General features: G+C 41.2%; 1 protein-coding gene across 8 annotated transcripts in view; it reads right to left on the bottom strand.

Moving 5' to 3' along the window:
* Positions 1-17170, bottom strand: part of SCFD2 (sec1 family domain containing 2) — a 513758-nt gene that overhangs the window by 412852 nt on the left and 83736 nt on the right. The gene's annotated exons all lie outside the window — the stretch shown is intronic.

Genomic DNA, 17170 nt, shown 5'->3' with positions numbered 1-17170 from the left:
GAAACTCTGAAAAAAAAAAAAAAGAAAGAAAGAAATTTTGTCTAGAATAGCATACTTAGCAAATAAAAAATTGTAAAACCCTTGATATAAGAAACAGTCATATCATCATTGCATGTTTTTTATTCATTCAATTCTGCAAAGATGAATGAAAATCCAGTGTGTAGAATTTGAATAAACAGACATGTATGTTTTAAGACTTGCATTCTTAGAAATCTAAAGTCAGCATTTCATTTTTCTCCTTTTCAATCATTTTCTAATATAATAAAGGCAATGTATATTAGAATATTTAAATATAATATATTCTGCTAAAACTCTGGTTTATTAGTTCATACACAACTGGCAAACAGGAATTATGTCAATATTATTCAAAAGTCACATCTGTTCATTTGAGATTTTTTCCCCATTATTTTAACATTTTGTGCTACCAAAGACAGCAGCTAAACACAAAGTAAATGAGCACAACTGAACACATCAAGCTACAAGAGGAATTGAGTACCCTATGAAGCACCCATTCATCCTTGCTTTTCCTCTTGGCTCTGCTGGCCGTGCGCCCTGTTTTGGAAGTGCTTCCTGTTTGATTCGACCTGATCTCCATTGCATTTTGCTTTTGACTTCCTAACTAAACAACCTCAACTCGTCTTATACCTTCCAATGAGCTACTGTAAACTCTTTTGCTCACATAAAGTTCTATATATGCTGTAACACTGATTTATAGAAATTTAGCATGTCTTTTTAGCCGTGCTAATATTTTTATCAAGAGTTTTAATGTTTTTGTAAGTGCTCCAATTATAAGGTTGCATAGATTTTTGAATGGGCTCCTGCTGATACCATGAGCCCTGATTCCCAGTATGTGATGCAAAACCCAGGTTTTTCAGAAATGCATATACATCATAGCAGAAAAAATACCCATAACTGATATATAGACGGGGGTGGCAACTTTACTAAGATTAAACTATTGGTTAGTAAACAGTACCATGAAAGAAATCCTCAAATGTTAATTCAACAGTTGACACAAGAGAAACAGAATCTTCAGTATGCCAGATGGCTTATGAGTTTCGTAAATAATATGCAAAAGACTCAAGAGGCTACCCTGAGCACATATGTTTATATTGGCTCCTCAGGAGATGCATCAGAATGATAAAAAGTAATAAAAAGGGGTAGAAATGCACTCAAGAAGATCACCGAAATAGTCTATAAGCAGACAAAAGATTTCAATACATTTTCCCCTCACCTGTTGGTTATCTCTGGAACTTGCATTATATATTTTAGCTTTCTTTTTTGTTCTGCAACTAAGCAATATCTTATAGCTGTCCATGTTCTTAGTAGAGGATATTAAGTCCCTTGCCCTTCTCTTTATTTCTTCTTTCCCTCTTTCGTCTTTTAAATCATCAGTATTTGTATTTTTACCTGGTCAAGATTGATAGCATTTCTATTTTATTCCATAACCATAGTAAATTATGGTATTACTAAACTATTTTGTGCTTTTTCTGTAGTTTGATTCTAAAAGTTCAAAATCAGTAAATAGTGTTTACAACATCATAAACTGTATAACAATTCTATTCTCCTGTACTTTGAAGATTCACAGTGATTGTGTCTCATTTAGAGCTTTTTCAAACTTTTATTGTAGGTTCAGGGGTAGAGGTGCAGGTTTGTTATGAGGTTAATTCTTTCTACTTGCTTCTCAGTAAGCCTATTTAATTTGAATACAATTTTCTTCTGTCTTTTGGGAAAGTTTCACATTCTTTCATGCTAATTGCTCTCTGTCTTTTGAAACTACTAATAGTTCATGGGCCTTCTAGATTGCTTCTGTATGTCTGTATTTTCTCTGATCTTCCACACCTCTTTCTATATTCTCGTCTCTCTCCTTTGTTCCTACATTTTAGGAGATTTTCTTAATTTATCTTTAAACTATTGTCTGAAGTTTTTGGCTAAATATTTTATTTTCACAATGATATCTTTAATATCCGAGGGCCCTTTTTAAAACAGCTTTATTGAGATATAACTTACATACTATAAAATTCCCCCCTTAAAGTATACATTCAGTGGTTTTTGGTATATTCACAGAGTTGTACAACCATCAGTGTGGTATAATTTCAACACATTTTTATTAGCCTAAAAAGAAACCCCATACCCAAATAAAAAAGATTTTATGTATCTATACATAATAGAATTTCAGCTGAACAAAATTTCCAGCTAAAAGACATAACTGTACTTAGCTATACCAGCAAATGAAAAAAAAAACCAACAGAAATGATAATATTCAAGTATATTCAGCAATAATTGAACTCTGTTTTTTAATATAGTAAAACTATCATCATGTGTGGTTTTTTAAACTTAATGAAGTATAAATTTCTAGACAGTGAAACAGTGATGGATGAGTACTAATTTATGGAGGAAAGCAAACAATACAAATCAACTCCCACCTCAGTAAGAGGGTTTGCTTGGAATATGTGAAAAGTCTCTGAGCACAGAAGGAGCTACCTGCCCATGAGCGACTCCAGCCTCAGAAGCCTCAGGGATAATAGAGGTGGATAGTGAGGAGTATAACCTACATAAAGCACATGAATCTTAAATATATGGTTCAAATAATTTTTACATATGTATATATCCATGTACTCACCAACCAGAGCAAGGTATAAAATACGTCAAGCACTTTAGAAGACTCCCTTGTATACTTACCCAGTCGATAGTCTCCTCCTAAAGGTAAACACAACAGACCATTTTTTGTCTAGTTTTAAACTTAATATAAATGGAATCCTACATATGTATTTTTTCTTGTCTGGCTTATTTTGTTCCAAAATCTCATTTTTTGTTGTTTCTGTGTTTTACTGCTCTATATGACCCTAACAGTTTCTTTATCAATTCTACTGTTAAAACATATTTAGGTTTTATCGTCTGGGGCCATCATAAATACTGATGCTATGAACATTCTAAGACACGCCTTTCAGTGGACATAATCATTTGTTTCTATTGGATATATACACAGGTTTGGAACTATTGGATGGATGAGTACTAGTTTTACTTGATACTGTCAGTTTTCCATGGTTGTACCAATACCCTCACACATTTTACATTTGTTTTTTGTTTTCCGTTTTTAAGGCAGAGTCTCAGTGTGTAACCCAGGCTGGAGTGCAATGGTGCAATCTCAGCTCACTGCAACCTCTGCCTCCCAGGTTCAAGTGATTCTCATGGCTCAGCCTCCTGAGAAGCTGGGATTACAGGCGCCCACCACCACACCTGGCTAATTTTTGTATTTTTTTTTTCTTTTAGTAGAGACAGGGTTTCACCATGTTGTCCAGTTACATTTGCTTTACCATAACTTAATATAATTTTAAAATATGAATGTAGGCCAGGTGCGGTGTCTCATACCTGTAATCCCAGCACTTTGGGAGGCCGAGGCGGGTGGATCACGAGGTCAGGAGATCGAGACCATCCTGGCTAACACAGTGAAACCCCGTCTCTACTAAAAATACAAAAAAATTAGCCAGGCGTGGTGGCGGGCGCCTGTAGTCCCAGCTACTCGGAAGGCTGAGGCAGGAGAATGGCGTGAACCTGGGAGGTGGAGCTTGCAGTGAGCCGAGATTGTGTCACTGCACTCCAGCCTGGGCGACAGAGCAAGACTCTGTCTCAAAAAAAAAAAAAAAAAAAAAAGCATGTAATGAAGCATTACATGCATAATGTAATGTATGACTGATAAGTTTCTTTCATGGTATTTTATGCTGGGTAGCCAAAAGTCTAATGAGTAAAAAAAAAATCACAACAGAAACCACATTGCCACATACTATTAATATGCACCTTCATTTTTCTTATAGTTTGTTTATTTATCTACTTACTTTCTTACCTTATTATATAGAAAAAAGTTGGAAAGGCAAGACAACAATTTAAGAAAAAAGGTTACTTTGAAGAACAGGATGGAGGGGTCAGGGAAGTATACATTCATTTTTTATTTTATATATGTTGTCATTTGAATTTTCCATAAGCTTGTGCTAGTATAACTTTTGAAATATTGTCTAGGTTCTGACATAAAATAATATGTCTCATGAAGAATGGACAGATGTGTATTTTTCTCTGGGAAATTTGACTTTATTACTATCACTATTTGTACAATGCGTTCAACAGATAAATAAATAGAAGAGAAATAATAACTGCCTACTTCTTACCTCAATGGGGTTTAAACGAGAAAGAAATATGGTTAACATGCATATTTAAGTCAGCCATAAGAAAAAATTATCCTGCTCATAAAGACTATTAGATACTGAAACAATTTATTAAAGGGGGAAGTGGGATGAAATTATACATCTCCCATGGGGATTTGGAGGACTATATATACAGCCAACCATATAGCGAAAGTTGGATAAAGCCCAGCTGGGAATTGATGTCCATTTTTATAGCACCATAAATACTGAAGGTTTTCTGGGACATCCTTTAAGTAGTATAGGTTTCTTGTTACACAATTTTTTTAGCTCTACAGCATTACAAAGGTAGAATAAGAAACTAATGTGAAAAGAGCAATTTAATTACATGAATCAATTCAAATGGGTTTAAAATTCAGAAATCTGCTGAAAGATCTATTTCAAGGCTACCATGGAATAAAGTGTAACTGCTGCAGGATCCGGAGTCACGAACTGAAAATAAACAGCTCTCTCCGAAGTTATAGAAAACAGTGCAACATAAAACCATCAGAAACATTTATGGTTTAGCTTTCTTTGGAAATGCAGCCTTCTTGAGGCTAACTTAAACACTACCTCAACATTTATAAACTCAGCAGATAGCATGGCAGATAATAGGTAGATTACCTCTGTTATCCAGGGGCAAATTACCAGGCTGCCAGGGAAACCATTTCTTGGTGGATCCACTCTGACTTGGAAAGGAATTTCTGCTCTTAAGGGCGCCTCTAAATAAATTCCCACCTACAGTCATGGGCCTTCTCCCCATATCATTCTCTCAGGATTTAAAAACTGCTAGCCATATTATCATGTTGAGGATCCCTTATATTGAGAAAATTTAAGAAGACTGGTAAGAAAGATGGCTGACTAGAGTTACCTCATGTTCATCTCCCCAACAAAAAAGAACCAAAACAATAAAAAACAACTAAATTTCAAGCAGAATGACTAAAGGAGAGTGCTGAAGTACAGTACAGCAAGGGAGTGGTGGAAACCATGTGGGGCACAAAAACTCAGAGGATGGCACATAAAGAAACACCTTCCCATTCCCCTAGTCAGGATCTGCTCAGAACCAGAATGGACTTCTCCTTGAGGGGAAAGGGTAAGCTGGAGGCCTCCAGCAGCCCCCATCACCACTGCAGGTATCTGCAATCTTTGCTACCAGAGAACAATGCAGTCCTCACAGCCCAGTTAGGGAGTTGCCTAGAGTTCACATGGCTGTACTACTTCAGAAAAGGAACTCACCACCCACCACCTCCCCACAACCCCGTGGCCCAAGCTGCTTTGCACAGTACCATCTTGAAACTAGAGCCTCTGCTAGAGTGTATCCTTCTCTGGGGGAAGAGTAGCCACTGCATCCCATCATCCCTGAGGCTCTGCCATCATTGCACCACATTCACGTACACAGAAGCAGACCATTCCCTAGCCAAACCACTGAAGCTTGCACCCTGCTGAGGTAAAGCTCCCTAAGGGGCACTCCATCTCCTGGATCCCAGCTGCTGCTGTGTGGTGCCCCATTCCCAGGCTACTAAGAGCTTAGCCCAGGGGAATACCTGCACTCCTGGCACCTGAGCCAATCTGGTGCCTTGACCCCCAGAAATCTGAGCTTCAGCCTAGTGGAGCGGCCATGCACCCTGGTGCCTAAGCTGATGCAGCACCCAGCTCCTCAGGGACACAAAGCCCTAGCCCAGCAGAGTAGGTATATGTTCTAACCCTCAAGGACCTGAATCCAGACTTCAGAGAAACCACAGGGCCCCCCAGCATCCCAGCCTCTGGGACCTAGAACCCGGTCCCAGTAGAGCTGCACCCAGTAGAGCTCACTCCCCAAGGACCTGGAGCTCCTGCACAGCAGAGCAGCTATATACCCCATGCTCCCTAGTTGATAAAGGAAACCAGGGCCCTGGCCCAGCAGAGCAGCTATGCCTCCAGGCACCTGAGATAATGTGGTACCCTGTTCCAAGGGAAACAGAGCTTTGGCTGAGCTGTGGCACCCCACTCTGGGCCAGTCACAGCACCCTGCCTCCCTGGATGTGGACTAGCCCTTTGGAGTCTGAGCTGCTGAGGTACCCTGCCTCTCTGGGAAGTTGAGTCATTGTTGCCCTGCTCCCTGCACCCTGAAACACAACTACAGTTGTGTACACCCATTCCTGGGCCCTTGGTGCTACTGCACTTGGCCTCACAGAGCCGATGTCACTACCATGTCCCAGCATCCCAGAGTCCAGAGTCACCACCATGTGGCATCCTCTCTCCTAGTGCTGGTAAGTTACTGTGCCCTATTGGCTTTGGAATCCAAATTTCAGCTGTGCTCTGCTCCCCAGGACCTGACCTTCTAGAACACCCCTTCTCCCCTGATGCCATGCCAGCTCTGTGCCCTGACCCCTAGGACCAGAGTCACAGACATAAACCTGTCCCCGGGTCTAAGCTACTGGGGAGTGCCTCAGACTCACAGTCCCCAACTTTGTGGGACAGTTTCATCTACCTGTGCTTCAGTTAGTGAACCTGTGCCCACATCACAGGTGTCACAGTAGTTCAGCAAAACACTGAGTTCTGAACCCCAGCTCCACAGCCACTCCAATCACCTGTGCCCTAGAACACAGAACCACTATCACTACCTGTGGACCATGTCAGACCTGGCACCAAGAAGGATACGCTCAGCTAAGTCTCCCAACTTTGGAGAAAAAGAGAACAGAAAAACCCTACCCTTACCACTTGGAACCCTAACCTACAGTGCCACCACTGTTGCCAAAAACTCCTGCAGCCTAGGCCACTGAGACACCTATAATCATCACTGACATTGATCACAGCTGAAGAAGCTACACAGAGAGTCTGTACCCACCCAGAACCAGAGTCAATGCACCCTGCACAAGTAACACCCTAAAACTCACCTGCAGGTGAAAGCCTTTCCCTACAAAAGCCACTCTATAAATTGGGAAGAGACAACCATTCTACCAGATACACAGACATCACCATAGTGACACAAAAACATTTAAAAAGCAAGTAAACATGACACCACCAAAGGAACACAATTGTTCTCCAATAATTGACTCCAAAAAAATGGAAATTTATGAATTGCCTAAAAAGAAATTCAAAATAATAATCTTAAAGAGACTTAGAAAGATAAAAGAGAATACAAATAGACAATTGAATTAAACCAGAAAATAATTCATGATCTGAATTAGAAATTCAACAAAGAGATAAAAATCATCAAAAAGGACCAAACAGAAATCTTGGAGCTGCAGAATTCAATGAATTAAAAAAATATAATTGGGCTGGGCAAGGTAGGTCATGCCTGTAATCCCACCACTTTGGGAGGCCAAGGCAGGAGGACTGCTTGAGCCCAGGAGTTCAAGGCCAGCCTGGGCAACACAGCAAGACCCTGTCTCTAAAATAATAATAACAAACTATAAAAAATTTAAAGAGGGGGAGGAGCCAAGATGGCCGAATAGGAACAGCTCCGGTCTACAGCTCCCAGCGCGAGCGACGCAGAAGACGGGTGATTTCTGCATTTCCATCTGAGGTACCGTGTTCATCTCACTAGGGAGTGCCAGACAGTGGGCGCAGGTCAGTGGGTGAGCGCACCGTGCGCCAGCCGAAGCAGGGGCGAGGCATTGCCTCACTCGGGAAGCGCAAGGGGTCAGGGAGTTCCCCTTCCAGGGGTGACAGACGGCACCTGGAAAATCGGGCCACTCCCACCCGAATACTGTGCTTTTCCGACGGGCTTAGGAAACGGTGCCCCAGGAGAGTATAGCCCGCACCTGGCTCAGAGGGTCCTACGCCCACGGAGTCTCGCTGATTGCTAGCACAGCAGTCTGAGATCAAACAGCAAGTCGGCAGCGAGGCTGGGGGAGGGGCGCCCGCCATTGCCCAGGCTCGCTTAGGTAAACAAAGCAGCCTGGAAGCTTGAACTGGGTGGAGCCCACCACAGCTCAAGGAGGCCTGCTTGCCTCTGTAGGCTCCACCTCTGGGGGCAGGGCACAGACAAACAAAAAGACAGCAGTAACCTCTGCAGACTTAAATGTCCCTGTCTGACAGCTGTGAGGAGAGCAGTGGTTCTCCCAGCACGCAGCTGGAGATCTGAGAACCGGCTGACTGCCTCCTCAAGTGGGTTCCTGACCCCTGACCCCCGAGCAGCCTAACTGGGAGGCACCCCCCAGCAGGGGCAGACTGACACCTCACACGGCCGGCCAGGTACTCCAACAGACCTGCAGCTGAGGGTTCTGTCTGTTAGAAGGAAAACTAACAGAAAGGACATCCACACCAAAAACCCATCTGTATATCACCATCATCAAAGACCAAAAGTAGATAAAACCACAAAGATGGGGAAAAAACAGAGCAGAAAAACTGGAAACTCTAAAAACCAGAGTACCTCTCCTCCTCCAAAGGAACGCAGTTCCTCACCAGCAACGGAACAAAGCTGGACGGAGAATGACTTTGACGAGCTGAGAGAAGAAGGCTTCAGACGATCAAATTACTCCGAGCTACGGGAGGATATTCAAACCAAAGGCAAAGAAGTTGAAAACTTTGAAAAAAATTTAGAAGAATGTATAACTAGAATAACCAATACAGAGAAGTGCTTAAAGGAGCTGATGGAGCTGAAAACCAAGGCTCGAGAACTACGTGAAGAATGCAGAAGCCTCAGGAGCCGATGCGATCAAATGGAAGAAAGGGTATCAGCCCTGGAAGATGAAATGAATGAAATGAAGCGAGAAGGGAAGTTTAGAGAAAAAAGAATAAAAAGAAACGAGCAAAGCCTCCAAGAAATGTGGGACTATGTGAAGAGACCAAATCTACGTCTGATTGGTGTACCTGAAAGTGACGGGGAGAATGGAAACACGTTGGAAAACACTCTGCAGGATATTATCCAGGAGAACTTCCCCAATCTAGCAAGGCAGGCCAACATTCAGATTCAGGAAATACAGAGAACACCACAAAGATACTCCTCGAGAAGAGCAACTCCAAGACACATAATTGTCAGATTCACCAAAGTTGAAATGAAGGAAAAAATGTTAAGGGCAGCCAGAGAGAAAGGTCGGGTTACCATCAAAGGGAAGCCCATCAGACTAACAGCGGATCTCTCGGCAGAAACCCTACAAGCCAGAAGAGAGTGGGGGCCAATATTCAACATTCTTAAAGAAAAGAATTTTCAACCCAGAATTTCATATCCTGCCAAACTAAGCTTCATAAGTGAAGGAGAAATAAAATACTTTACAGACAAGCAAACGCTGAGAGATTTTGTCACCACCAGGCCTGCCCTAAAAGAGCTCCTGAAGGAAGCGCTAAACATGGAAAGGCACAACCGGTACCAGCCACTGCAAAATCATACCGAAATGTAAAGACCATCGAGACTAGGAAGAGACTGCATCAACTAACGAGAAAAATATCCAGCTAACATCATAATGACAGGATCAGATTCACACATAACAATATTAACTTTAAATGTAAATGGACTAAATGCTCCAATTAAAAGACACAGACTGGCAAATTGGATAAAGACTCAAGACCCATCAGTGTGCTGTATTCAGGAAACCCATCTCACGTGCAGAGACACACATAGGCTCAAAATAAAAGGATGGAGGAAGATCTACCAAGCAAATGGAAAACAAAAAAAGGCAGGGGTTGCAATCCTAGTCTCTGATAAAACAGACTTTAAACCAACAAAGATCAAAAGAGACAAAGAAGGCCATTACATAATGGTAAAGGGATTAATTCAACAAGAAGAGCTAACTATCCTAAATATATATGCACCCAATACAGGAGCACCCAGATTCATAAAGCAAGTCCTGAGTGACCTACAAAGAGACTTAGACTCCCACACATTAATAATGGGAGACTTTAACACCCCACTGTCAACATTAGACAGATCAACGAGACAGAAAGTCAACAAGGATACCCAGGAATTGAACTCAGCTCTGCACCAAGCAGACCTAATAGACATCTACAGAACTCTCCACCCCAAATCAACAGAATATACATTTTTTTCAGCACCACACCACACCTATTCCAAAATTGACCATATACTTGGAAGTAAAGATCTCCTCAATAAATGTAAAAGAACAGAAATTGTAACAAACTGTCTCTCAGATCACAGTGCAATCAAGCTAGAACTCAGGATTAAGAATCTCACTCAAAACCGCTCAACTACGTGGAAACTGAACAACCTGCTCCTGAATGACTACTGGGTACATAACGAAATGAAGGCAGAAATAAAGATGTTCTTTGAAACCAACGAGAACAAAGACACAACATACCAGAATCTCTGGGATGCATTCAAAGCAGTGTGTAGAGGGAAATTTATAGCACTAAATGCCCACAAGAGAAAGCAGGAAAGATCCAAAATTGACACCCTAACATCACAATTAAAAGAACTAGAAAAGCAAGAGCAAACACATTCAAAAGCTAGCAGAAGGCAAGAAATAACTAAAATCAGAGCAGAACTGAAGGAAATAGAGACACAAAAAACCCTTCAAAAAATAAATGAATCCAGGAGCTGGTTTTTTGAAAGGATCAACAAAATTGATAGACCGCTAGCAAGATTAATAAAGAAAAAAAGAGAGAAGAATCAAATAGATGCAATAAAAAATGATAAAGGGGATATCACCACCGATCCCACAGAAATACAAACTACCATCAGAGAATATTACAAACACCTCTATGCAAATAAACTAGAAAATCTAGAAGAAATGGATAAATTCCTCAACACATACACCTTCCCAAGACTAAACCAGGAAGAAGTTGAATCTCTGAATAGACCAATAACAGGAGCTGAAATTGTGGCAATAATCAATAGCTTACCAACCAAAAAAAGTCCAGGACCAGATGGGTTCACAGCCGAATTCTACCAGAGGTACAAGGAGGAGCTGGTACCATTCCTTCTGAAACTATTCCAATCAATAGAAAAAGAGGGAATCCTCCCTAACTCATTTTATGAGGCCAGCATCATCCTGATACCAAAGCCTGGCAGAGACACAACCAAAAAAGAGAATTTTAGACCAATATCCTTGATGAACATTGATGCAAAAATCCTCAATAAGATACTGGCAAACAGAATCCAGCAGCACATCAAAAAGCTTATCCACCATGATCAAGTGGGCTTCATCCCTGGGATGCAAGGCTGGTTCAATATACGCAAATCAATAAATGTAATCCAGCATATAAACAGAACCAAAGACAAAAACCACATGATTATCTCAATAGATGCAGAAAAGGCCTTTGACAAAATTCAACAACCCTTCATGCTAAAAACTCTCAATAAATTAGGAATTGATGGGACGTATCTCAAAATAATAAGAGCTATTTATGACAAACCCACAGCCAATATCATACTGAATGGGCAAAAACTGGAAGCATTCCCTTTGAAAACTGGCACAAGACAGGGATGCCCTCTCTCGCCACTTCTATTCAACATAGTGTTGGAAGTTCTGGCCAGGGCAATTAGGCAGGAGAAGGAAATCAAGGGTATTCAATTAGGAAAAGAGGAAGTCAAATTGTCCTTGTTTGCAGATGACATGATAGTATATCTAGACAACCCCATTGTCTCAGCCCAAAATCTCCTTAAGCTGATAAGCAACTTCAGCAAAGTCTCAGGATACAAAATCAATGTGCAAAAATCACAAGCATTCTTATACATCAATAACAGACAAACAGAGAGCCAAATCATGAGTGAACTCCCATTCACAATTGCTTCAAAGAGAATAAAATACCTAGGAATCCAACTTACAAGGGATGTGAAAGACCTCTTCAAGGAGAACTACAAACCACTGCTCAAGGAAATAAAAGAGGACACAAACAAATGGAAGAGCATTCCATGCTCATGGGTAGGAAGAATCAATATCATGAAAATGGCCATCCTTCCCAAGGTAATTTACAGATTCAATGCCATCCCCATCAAGCTACCAATGACTTTCTTCACAGAATTGGAAAAAACTACTTTAAAGTTCATATGGAACCAAAAAAGAGCCCGCATCGCCAAGTCAATCCTAAGCCAAAAGAACAAAGCTGGAGGCATCACACTACCTGACTTCAAACTATACTACAAGGCTACAGTAACCAAAACAGCATGGTACTGGTACCAAAACAGAGATATAGATCAATGGAACAGAACAGAGCCGTCAGAAATAATGCCACATATCTACAAGTATCTGATCTTTGACAAACCTGACAAAAACAAGAAATGGGGAAAGGATTCCCTATTTAATAAATGGTGCTGGGAAAACTGGCTAGCCATATGTAGAAAGCTGAAACTGGATCCCTTCCTTACACCTTATACAAAAATCAATTCAAGATGGATTAAAGACTTAAATGTTAGACCTAAAACCATAAAAACCCTAGAAGAAAACCTAGGCATTACCATTCAGGACATAGGCATGGGCAAGGACTTCATGTCTAAAACACCAAAAGCAATGGCAACAAAAGCCAAAATTGACAAATGGGATCTAATTAAACTCAAGAGCTTCTGCACAGCAAAGGAAACTACCATCAGAGTGAACAGGCAACCTACAAAATGGGAGAAAATTTTCGCAACCTACTCATCTGACAAAGGGCTAATATCCAGAATCTACAATGAACTCCAACAAATTTACAAGAAAAAAACAAACAACCCCATCAAAAAGTGGGCGAAGGACATGAACAGACACTTCTCAAAAGAAGACATTTATGCAGCCAAAAAACACATGAAAAAATGCTCACCATCACTGGCCATCAGAGAAATGCAAATCAAAACCACAATGAGATACCATCTCACACCAGTTAGAATGGCAATCATTAAAAAGTCAGGAAACAACAGGTGCTGGAGAGGATGTGGAGAAATAGGAACACTTTTACACTGTTGGTGGGACTGTAAACTAGTTCAACCCTTGTGGAAGTCAGTGTGGCGATTCCTCAGGGATCTAGAACTAGAAATTGCATTCGACCCAGCCATCCCATTACTGGGTATATACCCAAAGGACTATAAATCATGCTGCTATAAAGACACATGCACACGTATGTTTATTGCCGCATTATTCACAATAGCAAAGACTTGGAACCAACCCAAATGTCCAGCAATGATAGACTGGATTAAGAAAATGTGGCACATATACACCATGGAATACTATGCAGCCATAAAAAATGATGAGTTCACGTCCTTTGTAGGGACATGGATGAAACTGGAAATCATCATTCTCAGTAAACTATCGCAAGAACAAAAAACCAAACACCGCATATTCTCACTCATAGGTGGGAATTGAACAATGAGAACACACGGACACAGGAAGGGGAACATCACACTTTGGGGACTGTTGTGGGGTGGGGGGAGGGGGGAGGGATAGCATTGGGAGATATACCTAATGCTAGATGACAAGTTGGTGGGTGCAGCGCGCCAGCATGGCACATGTATACATATGTAACTTACCTGCACATTGCGCACATGTACCATAAAACCTAAAGTATAATAATGATAATAATAATAATAATAATAAAAGAAAAAAAAAAAAAAAAAAAATTTAAAGAAATAATTGAGAGTTTCAACAGCAGACCAGATCAAACAAAAGAAAGAATCTGTGAACTTGAAGACAGTTCTTTTGAAATAAATCCATCAGAGGAAACAAAAGAAAAAATATTGAAAAAGAGCTTAGAAAGCCTGTGGGACTTATAGAGTAGCATTAACCATCTAAATATTCTCATTATGGTAATTCCAGAAGGATAAGGAATGGAGAAAAGCATAGAAGCTTATTTGATGAAATAATTACTGAAAACTTCTCAAGTCTTAGGAAAGATATGGACATCTAGATCCATGAAACTATAAAGTCCCCAAAAAGGTTCAATCTAAAAAGGACCTCAACAAGGCACACTACAAAAACAAAAACAATTGTAAAAGCAGCAAAAGAAAAAATCAAGTGACATACAAGGGAATCCCCATGAGATTACCAGCAAATTTCTAAACAGAAACCTTGCAGGCAAGGAGATAATGGGATGATATATTCAAAGTGCTGAAAAGAAAAAAATGAAAAACACAAAACAAAACCGTTAGCAAAGAATACTACACCCAGCAAAGCTTTCCTTCAGGAATGAAGGGGAAATAATATTTTCCCCAGATAAGCAAAAGCTGAGGGAATTCATCATTACTAAACCAGCCTCACAAGAAATGCTTAGGAAAGTTCTTCAGTTGGAACTGAAAGGATAATTACTCTCATAAAAACATATCAAAGTATAAAACTCACCGGTAGAGGTAAATAATTCAAATTCAGAATACACCATTACTATAATGGTGGTGTGTAAATATTTCAAATTTCTACTATGAAAGTTAAAAGTCAAAATATTCAAAAACAAAAATAGTTACACCAACTTGTTAAGAAATACACAATATTAAAAGACGCAAATTCTGACATCAAAAATATAATTGTGGGGGGTAGCGAGTAAAAGTCCAGACTACTTTTATGTGACCAAAGTTAAACTGTTATCAAGTTAAAACAAATGGTCTGGGGGGAGGAGCCAAGATGGCCAAATAGGAACAGCTCCGGTCTACAGCTCCCAGAGTGAGCAATGCAGAAAGACGGGTGATTTCTGCATTTCCATTTGAGGTACCAGGTTCATCTCATTAGGGAGTGCCAGACAGTGGGCGCAGGACAGTGGGTGCAGCGCACGATGCATGAGCCGAAGCAGGGCGAGGCATTGCCTCACTCGGGAAGCACAAGGGGTCAGGGAGTTCTCTTTCCTAGTCAAAGAAAGGGGTGACAGACGGTACCTGGAAAACTGGGTCATTCCTACCACAATACTGCGCTTTTCTGACGGGCTGAAAAAACGGCGCACCAGGAGGTTATATCCCGCACCTGGCTCGGAGGGTCCTACGCCCACGGAGTCTCACTGATTGCTGACACAGCAGTCTGAGATCAAACTGCAAGGTGGTAGCGAGGCTGGGGGAGGGGCGCCCACCATTGCCCAGGCTTGCTTAGGTAAACAAAGCAGCCTGGAAACTCCAACTGGGTGGAGCCCACCACAGCTCAAGGAGGCCTGCCTGCCTCTGTAGGCTCCACCTCTCCGGGCAGGGCACAGACAAACAAAAAGACAGCAGTAACCTCTGCAGAATTAAATGTCCCTGTCTGACAGCTTTGAAGAGAGCAGTGGTTTTCCCAGCACGCAGCTAGAGATCTGAGAAGAGGCAGACTGCCTCCTCAAGTGGGTCCCTGACCACTGACCCCTGAGCAGCCTAACTGGGAGGCATACCCTAGTAGGGGCAGACTGACACCTCACACGGCCGGGTACTCCTCTGAGACAAAACTTCCAAAGGAACGATCAGACAGCAGCATTCGTGGTTCACAAAAATCCACTGTTCTGCAGCCACCCCTGCTGATACTCAGGCAAACAGGGTCTGGAGTGGACCTCTAGCAAACTGCAACAGACCTGCAACTGAGGGTCCTGTCTGTTAGAAGGAAAACTAACAAACAGAAAGGACATCCACACCAAAAACCCATCTGTACATCACCGTCATCAAAGACCAAAAGTAGATAAAACCACAAAGATGGGGAAAAAACAGAGCAGAAAAACTGGAAACTCTAAAAAGCAGAACGCCTCTCCTCCTCCAAAGGAACGCAGCTCCTCACCAGCAACGGAACAAAGCTGGACAGAGAATGACTTTGACGAGTTGAGAGAAGAAGGCTTCAGACGATCAAACTACTCCGAGCTACAGGAGGAAATTCAAACCAAAGGCAAAGAAGTTGAAAACTTTGCAAAAAATTTAGACGAGTGTATAACTAGAATAACCAATACAGAGAAGTGCTTAAAGGAGCTGATGGAGCTGAAAGCCAAGGCTCGAGAACTACATGAAGAATGCAGAAGCCTCAGGAGCCAATGCAATCAACTGGAAGAAAGGGTATCAGTGATGGAAGATGAAATGAATGAAATGAAGCAAGAAGGGAAGTTTAGAGAAAAAAGAATAAAAAGAAAAGAACAAAGCCTCCAACAAATATGGGACTATGTGAAAAGACCAAATCTATGTCTGATTGGTGTACCTGAAAGTGACAGGGAGAATGGAACCAAGCTAGAAAACACTCTGCAGGATATTATCCAGGAGAACGTCCCCAAACTAGCAAGGCAGGCCAACATTCAGATTCAGGAAATACAGAGAACGCCACAAAGATACTCCTCAAGAAGAGCAACTCCAAGACACATAATTGTCAGATTCACCAAAGTTGAAATGAAGGAAAAAATGTTAAGGGCAGCCAGAGAGAAAGGTCGGGTTACTCACAAAGGGAAGCACATCAGACTAACAGCTGATCTCTTGGCAGAAACTCTACAAGCCAGAAAAGAGTGGGGGCCAATATTCAACATTCTTAAAGAAAAGAATTTTCAACCCAGAATTTCATATCCACCCAAACTAAGCTTCATAAGTGAAGGAGAAATAAAATACTTTACAGACAAGCAAATGCTGAGAGATTTTGTCACCACCAGGCCTGCCCTAAAAGAGCTCCTGAAGGAAGCACTGAACATGGAAAGGAACAACCAGTACCAGCCACTGCAAAATCATGCCAAATTGTAAAGACCATCAAGGCTAGGAAGAAACTGCATCAACTAATGAGCAAAATAACTAGCTAACATCATAATGACAGGATCAAATTCACACAAAACAATATTAACCTTAAATGTAAATGGACTAAATGCTCCAATTAAAAGACACAGACTGGCAAATTGGATAAAGAGTCAAGACCCATCAGTGTGCTGTATTCAGGAAACCCATCTCATGTGCAGAGACACACATAGGCTCAAAATAAAAGGATGGAGGAAGATCTACCAAGCAAATGGAAAACAAAAAAAGGCAGGAGTTGCAATCCTAGTCTTGGATAAAACAGACTTTAAACCAACAAAGAAAGATCAAAAGAGACAAAGAAGGCCATTACATAATGGTAAAGGGATCAATTCAACAAGAAGAGCTAAATATCCTAAATATATATGCACCCAATACAGGAGCACCCAGATTCATAAAGCAAGTCCTGAGTGACCTACAAAGAGGCTTAGACTCCCACACAATAATAATG

Source organism: Pongo pygmaeus, chromosome 3 (assembly GCF_028885625.2).
Source record: "Pongo pygmaeus isolate AG05252 chromosome 3, NHGRI_mPonPyg2-v2.0_pri, whole genome shotgun sequence".
NCBI lineage: Eukaryota > Metazoa > Chordata > Mammalia > Primates > Hominidae > Pongo > Pongo pygmaeus.
Note: the sequence above shows the minus strand (reverse complement) of the source record. Positions and strands in the feature narration are given on the sequence as shown.